The following is a 9351-nucleotide window of genomic DNA, read 5'->3' as shown; positions in this document are numbered from 1 at the left end:
GGTGCTAAATCGGCGGGTCTCTCGTCGAACAATAAACCACGTTTTCCCTCGTTTATCCTTGAGAAGGTGAGCCTGCGGAACACGCGAGGTGTTTGCACCAGGTACGCCTGTGCTCCTGCGTTCGGGACTACCTTGACTGTGTGCACACCTTCCACCGTAGGACGGTGTCGAGGGAATGACAAACTTTGGTTCTAATCCGCTTTATATATCCCGGGATTCATCCGTGTTTCTAGATCATGGTTTGGTGCAAGCGGTAGGATTTACAGCGAGGCACCGTGTAACTGTGTCACGGTGGTGTTGAATCAGTCGGTGACGGTAGTGATGGTGAAGAAGAGTGGGACCGTAGCAGCAGCCACCAAGAGTACGGGTTCGTTCCATATTTCACGGGTTACGAATCCTATATTGTAACGCAATGCGGCGCATCATTAAGTTGGAGCATCGCTCTCCTCGTGGTGCTTCTCTGTCGGAGACGAGTGGTCCGAAGAAGGATGCAGGACTTCGTAAGGATACGGACCTTCTAAGGATGGCAACTTCGACCGCTCGTCTTCGTTAACCGGCTTGATTAATACTGCTCGTCTTCGCATTGGGACTTTCACGAAATTGTTTGATGCCTCGTGCTCTTCCTCGATGCATCCCGTCGAATGAGACGTTGGGCAACGCTAAACGAGTGCGCTAATTACGAGATAACCATCTAATTAGAATCTGGAATGTTATCTACCGATGGATGATATATCGGGCGCGTCTAATTGATAATTAATTGGTTGGTAAATTCGAGCCTCCGAGACGATGGCTACAGCTCTACGACCCTCCATTTTTTTAATGTATCAAGAGAAGTATAGTGAACCGACATCGAGATGGTATTATATCACAACTTTCCGTGGATAAAATTCTATTTCGTTTCTAAATACAAATTACCGATAAGATATATTTTAATAAACGTTAACTTTTTATTTTACACCACCGTCTGAGAAGTTATACAATCTACTATATATACATTATTATCTGTTTCAATTGGAGATTCGATTGATTACGAAACAAAATGATTCATAGATTTAGCGAATGTTTTGTTACTCATCGGTAACCCTAAAGCTACTGCTCTATTCTTCCCGATCATCCTTTTAATTTCACAACCTATAAGCAGCCTTCGATGCGAATGTCATGGATTTGATACGGGACGATTTCTGCGTGGCGTAATACACTTTCCTTGTACTTTCAATTTGGTAATCTTCTAGAACGTGTAACTTCAGAACGCAAAGTTTACCTCGTAGAAGATCCAGATACAATTGTCCTTTATTGGCCTTAAACGGATCGAAATGGCATGCAATTTACTACAGACAATCGATAATGACAAATAGAAGAATTTCTTCAAGAAGTGAGTAGAATAAATTTTATTTTACTGTTTGCTTTTGCGTGTCTTATGATGCATATTCCTTAGTAATATCAAGCAATACGTCAACATACATGGTCCTCTTCAGCTATCCAAACAGTAAAAAATAATACACACAAGTTTGAAAAACGAATAAAAATGAAGAAAACGTAAGTTAAATAAGAGTAAAGGTACAATTTTAAGGAAACGATTTTTGATGTATTAGAACAAGTTGTACAGATAGGAAACGTCGCCATTTTTTAAGTTCTTGTGCTGGTGACATAAATGCGTTAACTGTTTTTCTGAATCGCAAACGGGGACAACGAGACCTTTAAACTTCTAACGTTTGCACGGAATAATATATAGCTTCTTCTTTACATTTAAAAAAAGTGTACCATCTATGTGCACGAAACCGACCGAAAGATTCTGTAAAAAGTGGGACCGCGTAATTCATAGAGGGAGGACTTGAAAAGGAGAGATGGCAATTAAACCTATTATGTCCCGCGCGGTTAAGGCAACGATGTACTTTCTGCCAGCGAGACTTTCTCATAACGTTTTTACGAGATACACGTCATTGAGACATGAAGGAGTTAAGAACATCGCTGCTTAAAATGTACATACGTGAATCTTGATCAACTGGAATCAATGCATTTTAATCATATCCTTTAGCATGGAATTATGGACTACGCTGGATAAGTGAACGGATTGAATGAAGAGATGCACCGAATCCTAGCAAATTACACAACGTAACTTCACTTTCGTATAACCGATTTTCAGGCGAATTCGCGTCACGTGATCCGATATTGATTATTTCGTATTGCGTAATTAAAATGCGTTTGTAAATTCGTTATGTTTCATTAGCGACGACAGAAATGGTAAATTTTGATAAAATTTATACTTCTTGGTACGCATCTTGTGTTTAAATGAAGCTTTTCGGAGAAAATTGTGTTTCAAATCATATTTATATTTGTTTATTACTAGATTGTTTATCCACGTGTTCGAACAGTCGTTGAGGTAATTTAATTGGAAAAATAACATAAGAAATTTGCCCATCTCTGTTTAGTATAATAAGTATTTCGTATTATTAGTAACTCATTTTTAGATGCATTCTTTTTTCTCATTGCTAATTTTTGATTAAATATTGTGGTCGAAAATATTTAATTTTGAATATATTTTCTATTCTAAATGAATTCATTCAATCTGTTCATGTATAATTTTTGGTGTCTTAATTTCATTATTATCAATAGCTACAATAATAAAAATGGTAAATTTGAAACATAAAATTACTTTTATATTTGATATTTAATTTTGATTAAATTTCCGACTGTAAATCAATTCATTTAATCTATTCATGCATGATTTATTGGTATTTTTTTATTTGAGAGATAAAATTATTTTTATATTTAATATTTAATTTTAAGTAAATTTTCTACTAAAAATGAATTCGTTCAATTTGTTCGTGTATGGTTTATTGGTATCTTAATTTCATTATTATTAACAGCTGTAATAACAAAAATGGTAAATGGCATTCTGTTCGACGCACAAAATGAATTTTTATTATACCGAATTTAAATACACGTCGTTTGTCGTTGGAGGGAAATTGTTCGGTGGAAACCGTGCGACGTCGAATGTATTTGAGCGGATGCACAATTAATTTAGCCCGACTAATTAAGCCCAGATTTGTTATAATTATACCGAAAAATGTCGCGTCTCGGAATTAGTAGGGCACGCAGACAGACGGATTCAACTGTTCAATGTGTACACACGCTTGCATCCTGGATGCAGAAAGTTTGTGCAATCAGTGAATTCGTGCTGAATACAGGTGGTGGCAACGTGGGATGTTGGTTAAGATAGGGATACATTATGCAAGATTGCGTCACAGGTTTATTGTATCAGCACCTCATCGTAAACAAGCGAGATAGCGCGTCGGGTACCTTGGATTTTTACGATCAGAGATTTATAGTGTTCGCGAATCCTGAAATTCGTCTTAATCGGTTTAGAACAGTTTCGATTGTATCTCGTCGTGTCCGTTTTATTATACATCGACTATGTACCGTTGCGCGTTGCGAGACTCGATGAATCCTTGTGCATAAATTGCATCGCGCAACACCGCCACGAGTATTCAGATTTAATAAATGACCAGAGGCGAACTGTTTTATGCTTGATAAAGCTGATGCTCCCTGTGGCATTGATGCATCGCTTGGGAAAAGCTGCCGTCGAAATTTGCTCGGAATCCGTTGGAAAAAGAAACCCATTCGCGACTTGCGACACAATCGCAACGACAACTTTATCGTCGATCCATCTTAACGCAACATTTTTATTTTAAATAACATTTCTACCGATAGTGTTTTTATTTTTAGATAATCCGTAACGAATTTGTTCAGAGTTTGTTCGAAAAAGGACGTGCGATATGAGCCAATTCTTGGGGATGTTTTTACTTTTATAAAATAATACGATTGCTCGAGAAAAAAGTTCGTTCAAAATAGGATAGAATCATACTTATAATACTTTTGTCGCTTTAGACAATTTGTGTCGATTTTAGTGTCAAATTTTGACGTAAAAAATCAATTATTTTTGTTATTGATTTTAAGATATAAGATTTTTTAAATTCTCTTTGCACGAAAAACGACTTTGGTCCTTTCAGATTTCAAGATCAAATTTCGAGGGAATGTTCGGATACAAGGAACCGTGCAAAAATAGCTTTATTCAAGCAATGCACAATAAATAGAATCACCATACAGATTTATTTACTACGTTTATTAGATCGACCACTTTCATTTCTTCAACAAGAAATTTGTAGATTCGAATCATAATTTTCATCGAACAAATAACGAAGTTATGTAGATAAGAATTTTCTCTATCGTTGTATCGTAGCATATCGTTCAGGAACTTTGAGAAACGCAATATTTAATTTATCGAAAACGTATTGATGCGAAATTAGAAGAATTACAATGGCCATTATGGAATTGAACGTATATTTAAACGCATCGTACGAGATACGTAGAGATTAATCTCTATTGCATTCTGAGTAGAAAGACATTACCATTGGGGGGGAGTAAATGGGCAAGAATAGATGAAATTACGAATAGCTAAATTAACTCGAGGAACTTGCTTAATAGTTTTTCCGATGATTATCATCTACAACGGTGCGTCAACGAGGAAAGATAGCAAATTGGTTTCGGAGATAACTGTTACGTGAAGCAATTGCTCCGGCTTACGTACGCAGTGCAACTTTTGCAGTTTTATGCAGTCCGATTGTTTCTCCACGACATCGTAAGCGCACTTCAAACGAGTAATTTATTATGCTCATTATATCGCGTACGCTTTCCTTCGCAAAGCGCAATTTCTGTAATCGCTCTATCTCTTAAATGCTTTATGATTTTCTTCTTTCTCTTTCAGCGTGATTGATTCGCTAATGATAAATACTTATTCCTCGCTACCTTTGGTCTCGTTCATGATTGTCTTCTTCTTACTTCAGTTTCAGCTCCCTTTATAAAAATTCAAAATTGGGAAAAGTTTTCGATTCCCTTCTGAATCTGGAATCGCCATTTTTTATCCAATTTTATTATTTTCAATTTCAATCCTAAATTTTATGTTCTACATATTCGTATATTGAAATAAAAAATGAGCATTTCAGATTCAGAAGAAAATCGAAAATTTTCTCTAATTTGAAATTATATAAGTCACGAAAACGGTCCTCTAAACTGTGTACCTATAATTAAATTACAATCAGTATATTTAGAACATAAAATTGAAATTTAAAATAATAAAATTGTAAAATATAACATATATAATATATAATAATAAATAATCAGTATATACTGATTGTAATTTAATTATAGGTACATAGTTTAGAGGGTAATTAATATATTCTTTTCGTGACTTATAGATATTTAAAATTAAACAAAATTTTCAATTTCCTTTTGAATTTGACATTGTCGATCACATTTCAATTTTTAAATATACTATTTAGATTGACAGAAATAAAAAATTAGATGAAATTTTTAAAATCTTAAAAAATCGATATTTTCAACTTGTTACACTTGTTATAATATATGGTAAACTAAATGAAATGTGTCTACAAATTACATTGGTTACTTGAAACCTGTAATCACGGTCAGCAATGCTATGTAATCTAGAATGATGAATGTAATTTTAACATGATGATTAAGTCATTGGACACATACATAAAATATGAAGTATGTATCGCGTAAATTCCATTACATTTCTAATAATCACATCTCAATATAGAGTTTTTTAAAATTCTGAAAAATCATATTATGAAATAAGAGAAATACTTGAAACTATTTTTAACTTTTAACTACCAAAATTGAGATATTTCTTTATACATTTTTTAGCCCCAAAAATGCTAAGAAATTTATTATTATATACTTTTAAATAAATTCTAATTTGTGAAACTATTTAAATTAAATACAAATGTTTAAAACATAAATACAGTTTTTTTTTTAATTACCATTTATATTTAGAAAAGAATTAAATTCTTCTTAAGAATTCTTATTAGTTAAGAATTAAAAAATTATATTATCAATAATTTTTCAAATTTTGCATTTACATTTGGAAATGAACTCCAGCTTGTCCCAGTTTTTAGAATCATCAAATGTAGTAACTTTAATTTGGGCAACATTTTTTGAAGCCTCTTCAGATATATTTAAAATTTTAGATGTACCAAATATAAACAAAGTATAGAAAACAATTTTAATAAATACATCCAGAAAGTCATTGTGTAGGAGATGCTTAGCTTTTTACAACTATACGTGTTGTAGAATAACTGGTTTTTCGAACGTTCAGCGTGTCAGTAACTAATAGATGATCTCAGAAAGGGTATGTCTTGTTATGGTATATTATCTATCGCAACTGGAGTTTCGTTTGAACCGTTTTGTGCGATCAACAGCATGTGTGGTCGTACAAATTGGAAAGCTGATTTCTGAAATCTCTGAAACGACTAGTTTCTGTAGATATGTTCGTTGAAAGTTTCGAATTTAAAAAAAATCCGTCAATTGATTTTAATTTATAATAAATTTACAAACGAAACGTAAACAGAATTTAGTTTACGAATGGATCAAAACTTTTATATTTGTTAGTCATAAATAAACTGTTTCCAACTCTGATTTAGTTCACTGACAACTTTACTGAACAAATAATTAACTATAATAGTAAAAGACAATCATTGAGCACGAAATGACATCCAAATATTAGATTATTTCGAATATTTTCTCGTATGTTAAATGTGAAATAATAAATGTTCAATAAAGATTTTATTAAAGCTAAGAAATTACTACTGTAAATATTGTCTGCGGCGTTTGAAGATCTACCGAAGATCGAAACCAATAAACAGGGACGGATCTAGGGGAAAGAAAATGGTGTCCCAAACCCTGGGTTGGCTGTAACTAGGGGATTTTGAGGAATCATAATATTAGTTAAATTAAAGTACAATAATATACCAAAAAAAGTAAAATAATTGTGTCGATATGTAGGCATGTGAAAAACAAGAAATACTAAATTAAAAATGACGTTTTTATTCGTTATTCGGTAAATGAAACACTTATTCGAAAATAAAAGTTTCGTTCCGTAATTGTAAAAGTGAAGTGTAAAATTATAAGTAATTGTAAAAGTTAAGTATAAAATTACAAGTAATCATAACAGTGAAGTAAAATAGTAAAAGTAGTCTGATTCGTCCTTGTTTATGGAATATCGGCTTACGCGACATAAGGGAAAAGCGCAATATGGCGGATCATTGGTACGGTGAGAGAGAAACAACGAATGCACGGTACAAATTTAGCAATTCTAAGCACGTTATCACGATATCACGATCGATCGGCGATAGGGTTAGTTTTATCGGTGGATGTGCACATTATAATAGGATGCATCCGTTCTAAACGGCGACCATTTATTCCGATGATTCAGAGCGTGCTTTCTCTGGCCGAGCAAACGCGATATATACCCATCCGATGTACTGGTATAATCGGAGGAGTTTCACCACTTCTATTTGATCTGTGAAAGTGTTGAAGGCCTGCGCCTGAAGATGAGCGCTCGTGCTACAGTTAGGTAATGTTCCTTTGCCCGATCTAATTTACTGTCCCTACATCGATCTACAACTGTCTCACCGAATTGCAACACCCATGCCGTTAACGATGCAATGTGGATAGGCGCTTACGCTTCTGATATAACGCGAACGACTTATGGCTGGGTTAACATTGTTACGCGCCGTACGTTGCACACTGGACTAAAATCGAAACTTTCCTTTTCGACCTCATTTTAGCTTAAAGGATACTTTTAGGCCGGTTCAAATATATTTGTTCTAATGGTAAAATGGTAAAATGGTAGCCTAACATCCTCATTTGCTTTAAATATTATACGCAAACTATACTATACAGGGTGTTCGGCTACCTCTAGGAAAAATTTGAATGGGAGATTCTAGAGACTAAAATAAGACGAAAATCGAGAATACTAATTTGTTGATTAAGGCTTCGTTAAAAAGTTATTAACGTTTAAAGCTACGCCTGTAGAACGGCAATCTGCGAACAGCTGCGTGCAAGCGACAGTAATTCTCACCATAGACGAGGTATATGAGTAGACCTTACATCCAATGTATTTTCTCGGCCCATTTTTATGCGGCTCTAGACCTCCATTAATACGCATTGTTTGAATTTTGAATCACTAAAATCCTTCAATCAGTCCAGAAGTTATGATTTTTTAAACATACGCATTTTCGGGGAAATATTTTTGGTCACACAGTATATTTTTGGTAAAGAATTTTTTTCTTGAAAGTATGTAGGATTTCGAGGGTGTGTCTATTCGCCAAAATGATTGTAATTAACCCCCTCAACAGAAAATAATTTCTCCAGAATGATTTGAATCTTTTTTTTTCGCCGAAAAATTTCAACATCTACCCCCACTTGTCGAATTTTTCTAAAAATTCATTTTTCATTCTTAATAAATTTGTTTGACGTTCTACGGAAATTTTGTTTAGTACTTTTTTGTAGGTATCCACGAGCTTTACATCCCCCTAAAATTTCAATGAAATATATTCACTATTGTAGGAGTTATGGTCGTTTGAAAATTTAACCACTTTTATGGGGTTTTTCTCACTTTACGGTGTTCAGGACCAACTTCTCGAATAGTCTTGTAATTTCTACATATTCTTCACCTAAATACGCATTGTTTGCCGTTTGAAGCATTAAAATCCTCCAATCCGTTCAGGAGTTATGATGTTTTAAAGATTTGCATTTAATTTCAGGGGAATCATTCATGTCTCTGATCAGACATTATATTTTCAGAAAAAAATTTTTTTCTCGAAAGTGCAATGGATTTCGGGGTATCTCTATCCACCAAAAATGCTTGTAATTGACCCCTGTAACTAAATATAATTTTTTTAAAACGATTTGTAATTTTTTAATTTTGTCGAAAAATTTCACATTTACTCGAATTTTTTTCTCGAAAGTGGATAGGATTTCGGGGGTATGTCTATTCATAAAAAGTTATTGCAATTGACCCCCGCAACCGAAAATAATTTTTTCAGAATGATTTGAAACTTTTTAATAACCTTTGTCCAAATATACATATTTGATCGATTTAAGAAAAATTAAATTGTCAACAAGTGAGGGTAGAGGAAGCATAATAACATAATTCAAATTAAAATTTGTTAACAGATCATATGACTTGCAAAACATATTAATAGATAAACTAGAGCAACGTGTCGTTAGTATTACTAAGATTTGATTTTTCAACACAACAATACGTGTGCAAAATTATTTTCCTTCAAGTAGATCGAAAGATGATGGATCTTACAATCTTACCCGGGGCTGTTTCAGATAATTCTAATTATTAGGTAAGCTCCGAAGTGGATATATCATCGTCGGATACTAAAGTGTAATGCAATGTAATTGGTTTACTAATTAATCATCTATTGAACGTTTCTGCTCCTCGTAAAATAAGTAGCTCAAGGATATACATATACAAGGTGA

Source organism: Colletes gigas, unplaced genomic scaffold, assembly GCF_013123115.1.
Source record: "Colletes gigas isolate AHSC1104 unplaced genomic scaffold, ASM1312311v1 Colletes_gigas_Sc00018, whole genome shotgun sequence".
Taxonomy (NCBI): Eukaryota; Metazoa; Arthropoda; class Insecta; order Hymenoptera; family Colletidae; genus Colletes; species Colletes gigas.
The sequence above is the reverse complement of the archived record's forward strand: the minus strand, read 5'-3'. Positions refer to the sequence as shown.